We start from the raw sequence: 11571 nt of genomic DNA on the forward strand, positions 1-11571 counted from the left end.
CGGTGTTGTTCAGGCGCTGTACCAGGGTGCGGTGGCAGACAGTGTCGAACGCTGCGGAGAGGTCCAGGAGGATGAGGGCCGCAGTTTCCCCGTTGTCCATTAGGGATCTGATGTCGTCTGTGGCTGCGGTTGGCTCGGAAGCCGGATTGCGAGTGGTCGAGGGATCCGTTGGTCTCGAGGAAGGCAGCTAGCTGTCTGTTGACGGTCTTCTCGATGACTTTGGCAGGAAACGGGAGGAGCGAGATGGGGCGGTAGTTCTTGAGGTCGGAGGGGTCTGCAGTTGGTTTCTTCAGCAGGGCACTGATCTCGGCGTGTTTCCAGCACTCCGGGAAGGTGGCGGTGTTGAAGGAGGCGTTGATGATGTCGTGGAGGTGGGGTGCGATGATGTGGTCGGCCGTGTTGAAGATGTGGTGTGGGCAGGGGTCCGTAGGGGATCCGGAGTGGATGGTGTTCATTGTGCGTGTTGTGTCTTCGGTGCTGACTGGGGTCCAGGTGCGGAGGGTGGCGGTGGGGGGCATCGGTTCGGTGGTGGGGTTCGTGGTTGGTGGGCCGAAGCTGTTGTGAATGTTGACGATCTTGTTGTGGAAGAAGGCTGCGAGGGAGTCGCAGAGGTCTTGCGAGGGAGTGATGTAATTGTTTCCGGCGTCGGGGTTGGAGAGCTCTTTGACAATGCTGAAGAGTTCCTTGCTGTTGTGGGTGTTGTTGTCCAGTCGTTCCTTGAAGGCTGTCTTCTTTGTGGCGCGGATCAGTTGGTGGTGTTAGCGGGTGGCGTGTTTGAGGGCCGTCATGTTGTCTGTGGTCTGGTTGGTGCGCCAGGTGTTCTCCAGGTAGCGGCAGTTCTTCTTGGAGGTGATGAGCTCGTCGGTGAACCAGGAGGCTTTCTTGCTGCCGCGTCTGCTGGGGGGGTTCTTCTTCAGTGGTGCGAGGGCATCTGCGCAGTTGGCGATCCACTGTGTGAGGTTGTTTGCGGCTTCGTTGGGGTCCGTTGAGCTGGTGGGGGGGTTCTGGCTGAGGAAGGTGGTGAGCTGGTCGCCGGTGATCTTGTTGCAGCTCCTGCGGGGGGCTTGTTGAGGGTGGTGGTGGGTCGTCGTTTTACTGAAGCTGAAGTGGACGCAGCTGTGGTCAGTCCACTGGAGATTGGTGGAGTGGCTGAAGGTGACGTATTTGCTGGATGAGAAGACTGGGTCAAGCGTGTGGCCGGCGTAGTGGGTGGGGGTGGTTACCAGTTGCTTGAGTCTGAGGTTGGCCAGGTTGTCCAGCAGAGCAGTGGTGTTGCGGTCCTTGTTGTCCTCCAGGTGGAAGTTGAGGTCCCCCAGGAGGATGTAGTCGGTGGAATTGATGGCGTGCGGGCTGATGAAGTCTGTGATGTCTTCACTGAACTGTGTGCGTGGTCCCGGTGGTCTGTAGACGAGGGTGCCTCTGAGCGTGGTCTTGGGGTCGGTGTGTATCTGGAAGTGGAGGTGTTCGGCGGAGGTGAAGGTGTCATCGGAGTTGGTCGTGATGCGGATGGTGTTCTTGTGGATGATGGCGATGCCTCCTCCTGTCTGGTTGACGCGGTCCTTCCTGGTGATTTTGTAGCCTTCCGGGACGGCGATGGCGACGTCGGGCGCTGAGGAGGCGTTCATCCAGGTTTCCGTCAGGAAGGCGATGTCTGGTGCTGTCGAGTCGAGGAGGTTCCAGAGTTCGACGGCATGCCTGTGAACGGAGCGGGTGTTGAGCAGGATGCATATCAGGTGTTTGTTGCTGGGACTCGGTTTAGCAGGTGCGGTGTTGGGTCGGAGGCTGGTGAAGCGGCAGGTCAGGCAGGTGAAGGGTCCATGGGTGCGTCTCGGGGTGGCTCGGTAGCAGGCGGTGTTTCGGCCGGCATTGAGTGCGTGGAGGGTTTTGGCGTCGTAGATGTGCAGGGTGTGCTGGCGAGGGCGAGGACCAGGGGGTCTGGCGCTGGGCGCGGTCCAGGCGCGGACGGGCGCAGACGGGCTTACCTTTGGCGCACCTTCGGCGCTCAATCGGCGCTCCCGCTGCACGCGTCCGCTGCGCGGTCGCTCTGGGGGCGTCATAAGTAAGGAGCCGGGAGGGAGGAGCAGCTGGGTGGCGGGAGCGGGGCGGCGAATGTAATCACAGGGGGGAGGGGCCGCTGGGAGGAAGCGGCGGGAAATTCCAAGAAGCAGCGGGCAGCGGGAAATTCCCAGGAGCAGCGGGAAATTCCCAGGAGCAGCGGGCAGCGAGCGAAGGAATCTGCAGGCAGGAGGCGGCAGAGGCAGGCAGGAGCGGCAGCAGTGAGTGGGGCGACCAAGCCCTGTGGAGGGCTGAGTGGTCACACCCTCAAGAAAAAAGTAAATGTTCTACACTTTTACTCATAGACTTTGCATTACTTGTACAGGACTGCAGACACTTCTAAAATGATTTCTCTTAATAAAAGCACCTACATTGTTCGCTTAGGACCATGCTCTCATGTTATAGGTGCAGCAAGAAAATCTAAAACTGCTAATTTTAACAGGGATTCTGATTACATAAAGAACTAAAAAACTCAACGTGGTGGGTACATAAATTTCTCCAACAGAACATGTTGTGACAAACAAACTCCTATAAAACAATATTTTCTTAAAACAAATATTTGCTAAGGATCACATGGGCGTCTTTCCTACATTCTACTGTTCACGATCTAAATTATGCAACATCAGCTCTACTAAGGACTGTCAGTTTATTTACACAGACTAGCTAATAAAAGACTATCAATGCCCTTGCAAAACTGTATGTAACATGAGAATAACATAAACAATAATGGTGTTATCACCTGAGAATTTTAGAACAAAAACTACCCACATCTAGTTCCCCTTAAAGATCAAATAAGGGAACAGCAATCTAGACTACTCATCCTTTCATAATTTCATCAGACAGGATGGGCAGTAACATAGCATATTTATTTATTCATTTTATTAATGCTAACAATTTGTAAAACAGTTTTACTGAATAGCCAATTAAATGTCTCATGGCTATTTCCTAGACAATTTAGACAGGCTCAAAAAAAGGAGAGAAAAAGAGAGAGAAAACATAAATTTGCCTACCCTTGACTTGTAGAGGAGCTAGCCTCCTTTCCCCATTTCGACAATAGAAAAACCTGAAACAGGTTCTACTTCTGTCGACACTATCCACTTCTGTCTGAGGCAGCTGAGCACAAATACACTTGTAGGAGGTAAATAGCACATTGAGCTAGCTAAAAAACATGAATACCCAACCACCAACTCCTTTAGCATATGTACAAGTGCAACATGAGGGCACATGAATTCAAACTAAATCCCATTATCTCAGCCCTTGCACAGTAATCTTCAAACTAAAAACATTATTTTTATATACATGGCAGGGCTATCCTTTGAATCAGAGCTCACATATACCATTATATTGCCTTCTGTTCATATGAGTGCATAAAAACTTGCTTTTGCCAAAAAAAGTAAGCAAAACTTCTCTTTCTCTCCCTGCGCTGCCATCTCGTCTTTCAAAAAGTTTCAGAGGTCGAAATGTCAAAGCAAACTTTGCTCTGAGCCCTGCTAGGCTTCTAAATTTAGAACTCGACCTTTAACCCTTTACCAGCTGTCCTATTTTGTGTGCAAGGCGTTCCATGCGGTTTTTCAATTCAAAGTGACTATGAAGAATCACAGCTGAAAGGCCGCCCTGTTATTCCTGTTTTCCAGTAATTCAGAGGTAAGAGAATAACCTCTGCTGGGTTTTTATATTTATTTATATTTGTAAGCAGGGTGCGGTATGCTTGTCTAGCAGTATAGAGGTCAGCTACTTGTGTTATACTTAAAAGTGTGCATTTACTGAAGCCTAAGAGCAGTTTTAAAGCTGCTCTGAGTTGCAGAAATGCTTTTAAATAGTGAAGTTTGCCCAATTTCGACTTTGGTGTTTGGGGCACTTAAAAATTAATATCCTACAATTTTTGGGCATATTAGTCATCCCCAGAATGTCCTCTACATATCCCAGAGATGGGGGATCAGAAATGTATAAGGTACACCCTTATAAAAATGAGTTTTGCACGCATGGGTAAAGAGACATTTTCCATTTTAGTTCTCCCCATTGCTGTAAAACACTGCTTAAATTCGACTTTAATGCTAGGAGTTCACAGTATTATTATTAGGCATTATAAAGATTAAAAAAACAAATTTAATGAACTTATTTTTAATAACATGTTTTTTATATAATCAAAATTCCCCTTTTTCTTTTTTTTAAAAACTCCAACCCTTTTTATGGTTTTACATATGAAAAGCAAGCGTCATTCCTTTCCTATCATATTTAAACATATTTATTTATAACACTAAGCACAGAAGCCTTACTTGAAACATGAAAGTCTGCATCACTTTTTAAACAACAGTTATTATTTAACATCAAACCCCCAGATATACTTATGTAAAAAGGCATTAAGAAAGGAAATCCCTTCTTATCTTTTCTCTGTTATCCAAATAATGAAACTGTATTTCTAACTTTTAAAACAGCAGTCTCTAATGCAGGCCTGTATACCAGGTTTACACTGACTTAAAATCTAGGTGACTCAGCATTTTCCCCTCTGTAGCCTGCAGTCAGAAATAGCTATTGACACAGCTGTTGCTTGTGATCAGCAGGCGTCAAATTCTCACGTCTTTCAAGCCAGCACAAATCTATCGTTCTGTAATGTGTGCTTAGTTCAACAACAACCAACTCACTCAGATGATGTGAATGCCTTTTAATACCTAATACATAATGATAAATGCTGACATTTTGTATCTTAGTCCAATTTATTGTAAAGCCCACAATTTTGTTTTTTCTTCCTTTCTATGAGGCCTATTTTATTCCTATTGATTGTGAATTCTAATTTTATTTTTAGCATTGTGGCAATTTGCACACATGTATAGGGTCTTACTCTGTCAATTTTAATGATAGCGTGAAGCTATTAAGCATATATTACATAATTCATTGCTGGATTTTTTTTAAATATATTTTATTTTGATGATATTTTACATAACAGAATGATGACAAAAAAAACACATTAGGCTCTTCCAGACATTTTCAGAAGGGGGTCATACACTCAGAACACACAATAGAGTGTGCTTAAGGCTAGCCATTCTTACACAAAGGGCGCAATTGCTACTTACTCACACAAGTACCACTAATGACAAACCACATAGACATTTAAACACACAATTAACCCACAAATCAACATTTAGGACAGAAACAAAAGACAGCCCACAGACTGTACTGAAACCAAACCATTTGTAAATATTAATTGTAAGTCATATTTACAAGAAAAGCTCTCAAAAGTAGTTCAAAAACAGCCCAAAGACTGTTCCATTTTCAAGAAGCCAAAATACACCAAATTTGCTTGTTTTGGCTGGCAGAACACCAAAAATTGCTCTTCATATCACCACTTAAGAATGTTACTAAGTGCACAGACCAGGATCTTGTTTTATGAACATATTTAGTTCCTTGGGATACTAGTCACCAAGGAGGAAATACATTTTTTATACCTAATCCTATTTAGGTATCCCCTCTAGGGGAGGCGGCTGATTCCATTCAAGATTCACATTGGTACCTCCGAGAAAGCAACACATTCTACGATGTGTGCTAAGAATAGGCATGCCAAGAATATTGCAGCATATACAATATTATACACAAAGTAGCACTTAACTCAAAGTGTGCCGTTCAAGTTTTTAAAAGGTTTCTCATTACCTTCCTACAAAAATTGCAATTTACATATTTCCAAATTCCAAATATTGTCCAATTTCCATATAATTCCAAAACGCATCGCAACAAACGACCTTACCAAGCACAAAATCTCCAACTTCTCAGTGCCAAGTTCTGACCGACCTAACGGTCGTTTTTAGAATACTCACCCCAAAAAGGTTCTCACTCAGGAGCGGTAAACATTTGGAGGAGTCAAATCAGGAAGACCAGGAATATACTGGGCTGCAGAAACAGAGAATCTCTGTGCAGGATACCTCCTTAACAGAGTCCTGTTCTGGCCTCTTCAGTAGATTCCTGTATCCCATCAAGACCACTCCCTTCGATAGCCACTTCTCTGATGAGGTCCACGTTGAGCGCCAATTGAAGAAATGAAAACCTTCTCAGGGGTTTCACTAATACACCTGGTCCTTTTAAACCAACAAAGAAGAGATTGGCACAGAAGCTTTAATATAAAAACAATGCATTTATTAAACCTCACATAAGGAAGATTGTGTCACACAGTACCCTCAAGTCACTGTAGGAATCATTCTAAGGAGTACGGAGAACAGGGGCCTTATATACCCACACAGGGGCTCAAAAGAAGGCGGTACAAATACACATGAGAAGAGTTACACAAAAAGATGGTCATACAGAAAATGCATAGTCAACAAGTAGGAGGAGTAATGAGCTGCTGACATTAGTTAGAACAGCCTGACAGTTCTATACTAGGAGCAGGTGCATTATACTAGCTGGGCCTTTCTGAGCATGTGCAAAGTTCTGAAAGAGGGAGAAAGCAAATGGCTAGCACATAGCTAACTAAAATGGCTGCCAAGTACAAAATGGCTTTCAGCTCATGCTAACAGATTCCTGCAATCTTTAACAACCTCTCCCCAAGAATTGGGAAAGAAGGCAGACAAGTGGGTCAGAACCAGGGTGAGGCTGAAGGTACAGAACCAAGGTGTTGAACCCAAGAAACAAGATCCTAAAAACTCTGACAAGGGTGGGGAGAAGGGTAAAGACCAGAAGTATTCACAAGGCCCCCACAAATCTTCTTCAGGTGGGGATTCACAGTCTAACAACGGAAAAGGCCAAAATAAACCATGGTGCAAAATCTGTAAGCAGTAAACTCACTGGACCTGTGACTGCACCAAGTCCAAAGAATCTACTCCAGCCACCATTGCCCCTAAGGCAACTGTTCCCCCTAGTACCGCTACAATTGGTGGTGGTAATGTTCAGAATAAGGGTGTAGTAGGGTTTACCCTGGGTTCTGAGATGGACTCTGGCCTAATCAGAGTTCCAACTCAGTCTGTTGTAGTCTGTGATGGGGGCATGGATATGTCCCCCTTTGTGAGCCCCAGTATTCTGGGCAAATACAGACAACAGCCTTTGATAAATGGACAAAAATCTTTGGGATTCAGGGACACAGGAGCGAGTGTCACAATGGTGATAAACGATCTTGTGGATCCTAGGCAGATTATACTTGGTGAAATGTACCCAGTGACCAATGCTAGCAATGTCAGAATAGACAATTCTCTGGCAGTTGTTAACTTCTGCTGGGGAGGGGTAACTGGCCTTAAGAAGGTTGTGGTAAGTGCAGACCTACCAGTACAGTGCTTGCTTGGCAATGATCTAGAATCTTCAGCTTGGGCTGAAGTGGAGCTCGGGACACATGCACAAATGTTAGGGATACTTGCTCATGTCTTTGCTGTGACTAGGTCACAGGCCAACATATCTAACACTGGACAGGCGCTGGATTCTGGAATAATGGACCAGGTGCCTAACAAGAGGAGGAGCAGTATGGTTAAGGCAGTGCCTTCCCACCTGACTCAGAATGCAGATCAGGCTCCTCAGGGAGATGATCTTGAGCATGAAGAAGGAACTGTCCCAGATGAGCTTGAACCTGACCAGGTGGAGTTCTTGGGGACAGGGGGCCCTTCCAGTTCTGATCTGAGCCATGAGCAGAACACCTGCCTCTCTCTTGAACCTCTCAGAAAGCAAGCTGCAGATGAAGCTGCTGGGAATGCACCCATAAGATATATTGGGAGGATGGACTCCTATATTCGGAGAGTAGAGACCCCAAGCCTGGTGCATCCAGGAGGTTGGTTATACCTCTGAAGTTTAGGGGCTTCCTATTGGCACTAGCCCATGATATTCCCCTAGCAGGACACCTGGGCCAGAATAAGACTTGGGACAGATTTATCCCTCACTTTCACTGGCCCCACTTGTCTTAAGACACTAAGGAGTTTTGTCGCTCCTGTGTGACCTTCCAAGCCAGTGGCAAGGCAGGTGGAACCACAAAGGCCCCCCTGATACCAGTACCTGTGGTGTGGGTTCCCTTTGAGAGGGTTGGGATTGACATTGTTGATCCCATGGATCCTCAGACAGCATCTGGGCACAGGTTTATACTGGTGGTGGTGGACCATGCCACCAGGTACCCAGAAACAATTCTCCTAAGGACCACTACAGCACCTGTGGTAGCAAGAGCTCTCTTGGGTGTATTCTCAAGAGTAGGCTTTCCTAAGGAGGTAGTATCTGACAGGGATGCTAACTTCATGTCTAGTTACTTGACTGCTATGTGGAAGGAGTGTGGAGTGAACTACAAGTTCACCACACCCTATCACCCACAATGCAATGGTTTAGTAGAAAGATTCAACAAAATCTTAAAGGGCAGGATTAAAGGTCTCCCAGAGAAGCTTAGGCGGAGATGGGACATTCGTTTGCCCTGCCTATTGTTTGCCTACATGGAGGTGACACAAAAGGGGGTTGGTTACAGCCCTTTTGAACTTTTGTTTGGCCATCCTGTTAGGGTTCCTTTGTGTCTGGTGAAGGAGGGATGGGAGTTACCTCTCAAACCCCCTAAACAAGACATAGTGGACTATGTACTTGGTCTCCGCTCCAGGATGGCTGAGTATATGAAAAAAGGCAACCAAAAAACTTGAGGCTAGCCAGGAATTACAAAAAGCCTGGCATGACCAAAAGGCTGTGCTGACTGTTTACCAGTCAGGACAGAAAGTGTGGGTGTTGGAGCCTGTGGCCCCAGCAGCCCTCCAGTATAAATGGAGTGGCCCCCATACAATTGTTGAACAGAAAGGGGAGGTCACGTACTTGGTAGACATTGGAACCCCTAGGAGTCCCCACAGGGTACTTCATATCAACAGACTAAAACCATATGTTGACAGGGCAGACATGGGCTTGCGCATGGCTACTGATGAGGGACAGGAGGAGGAGAGTGACCCACTCCCTGACCTGCTTTCTCAGAACCCTGATGATGGGTCAGTAGATGGTGTAGCCTTGGCAGGCAGCCTCACTGACCAGCAGCAAACTGACTGCAGAAAGCTTCTCAGTCAGTACAGACATATGTTTTCTCTGACTCCAAGTCAGACCACCTGGTGCACTCATCAAGTGGACACTGGGGACAGTCTGCCTGTGAAGAATAAGATCTACAGGCAACCTGACCATGTCGGGGACTGTGTAAGGACTGAATTCCAAAAGATGTTGGATTTGAGAGTCATTGAACCCTCAGATAGCCCCTGGGCTAGTCCAGTAGTCCTGGTGCCAAAACCTCACACCACAGATGGCAAGTGAGAGATGAGGTTGTGTGTGGATTACAGGGGTCTCACTGCAGTCACTAGGACTGATGCCCATTCCATCCCCAGGGCAAATGAGCTAATAGATACTTTGGCCTCAGCCAAGTTTCTAAGCACATTTGACCTGACAGCTGGCTACTGGCAGATCAGACTAGCTGATGATGCAAACCCAAAGACAGCATTTTCTACCCCTAATGGGCACTATCAATTTGTGGTAATGCCCTTTAATTTGAAGAATACACCTGTCACTTTCCAAAGGTTGGTGAATCAAGTCCTTACGAGCCTGGAAGACTATAGTGCAGCATTTCTAGATGATATTGCTGTCTTTAGCTGGCCTAACTATCAAGGCTGCTAAGTGCCAGATAGGGCAGCATCAGGTTGTATACCTGGGCCACCTTGTAAGTGGAGGCCAGGTTCAACTATTGCAGAGCAAAATCCAGACCATAATGGACTGGGTTGCTCAACTACCCAGACACAGGTGAGAGCCTTCTTATGCCTGACTGGGTACTATAGAAGATTTGTCAAGGGGTATGGATCAATAGTGACACCCCTGAATGAATTAACCTCTAAGAAAATGCCCACAAAGGTTCAGTGGACAGTTAGCTGTCAAAAGGCATTTGATGACCTGAAGCAGGCCATGTGCACTGCTCCCATTCTGCAGTGTCCTGACTACTCCAAAATGTTCATTGTCCAAACAGATGCATCTGATTGGGGGTAGGGGCTGTACTGTCACAGCTGAATGATGAAGGTCATGATCAACCAGTAGCTTTCATAAGCAGAAGGTTGACCCCCAGAGAGAAACGTTGGTCAACCATTGAGAGGGAGGCCTTTGCTGTGGTTTGGGCTCTGAAGAAGTTGAGGCCATACTTGTTTGGTACTCATTTCATTGTTCAGACAGACAATAAACCCCTCTTATGGCTAAATCAGATGAAGGGTGAAAATCCCAAACTGCTCAGGTGGTCCATTTCCCTGCAGGGGTGCACTATACAGTGGAACATAGACCTGGGAGTAACCATGCCAATGCAGATGGACTCTCCAGATATTTCCACTTAGAACATGAAGGCTCAACTGGTCAAGGTTAGTTTAATGTCCCTGCGTTTGGAATGGGGTTGTGTAGGAGAGTAGGATCTGCTTCACATGTATACCGCCACTTTTTGCTGGTGTTTCCCTGTTTTTCGACTTAAGTCTGGCTGGGACCCTGCTATTCAGGGCCCCAGCCTAGCTGCTTCCTCTCTAAAATGATTCCATGTACTTTAGGTACATTACAGATTGGATCTGAGGTGCCCTTATAAGTCCCTAGTATATGGTATGCTATGTACCCAGGGCATAGGTACCCCAGAGGCCTACCAGGGGCTGAAGCATTTATTATGCCACCCCTGGAAAGCCCTCCAAAATGACACCACAGGTCTGCTACTGCAGCCTGGGTAAGGTGGTGCATGCACCTCTTACTGGGATATAGGTTACCTATATCACTACATATATTCACCCATATAAACCTATAAGTCCCTCCTATGGCAGGCCTTATCAATCCTGAGTGCTTGCTTCTTATGTGAGAGGGTGCCCCTGCATGAGCAGAGTTCCTCTGCAGCGTTCTGAGACCCTTCTCTGATGCTGTTTGTAGTGCAGCCTGATCATATACTCTTAAGTGCATTATAACCAAATGATAAATGCTAACTTTGGACTGGCTGCACGGAAACATGTCGTGTTTGGTGTCAAACACCTTGGAATCATACCCCCACACAAGTAACTAGTGTGGGAGTATGATTCCACCCTTCTAGAGGGAGAGACATGACAGTACTGGGTTATCCAGTAGAAACTTAATAGAGCCCTGGCATCACAAAATGGATGCTGCAGCCACAGACACGGGTCTGGCCTCCTGCTGCTGACCGAAACTCAGGCAGGGGAGGCCTGGACAATAGGTTTCCTGTCACAGGGCGGTGTAACCACCTCCCAGACAGGCTTATGTGTATTTGGGCTGGGTGGGAGCACTGTCTGAGTGCTTTGAAGTCCTGCACTGGGGGCACATTTGGCGTCCCTGTGCATAGTCGAGCTCAAACCAGTTCAGGGGCTTCCAGCCCCTGCTCTGGCGTGAAACTGGACAAAGGAAATGGCCGTAGCCACCCCTCTTTACAAACCCTCTCATAGGTGGGTCCACAGAGCTAGTCCAACCCCTTCCTTAGGTATAAGTAAGGAAACTCTAAAACCAGAACTTTAGATTACCCTGGAAGAAACTCTGAAGTGGAATCCTGGACCTTCGATGCTCTGCTAAAGATCAGAGGACTGAAGAAAT

This window comes from Triturus cristatus, chromosome 5_1 (assembly GCF_964204655.1).
Source record: "Triturus cristatus chromosome 5_1, aTriCri1.1, whole genome shotgun sequence".
Taxonomy (NCBI): domain Eukaryota; kingdom Metazoa; phylum Chordata; class Amphibia; order Caudata; family Salamandridae; genus Triturus; species Triturus cristatus.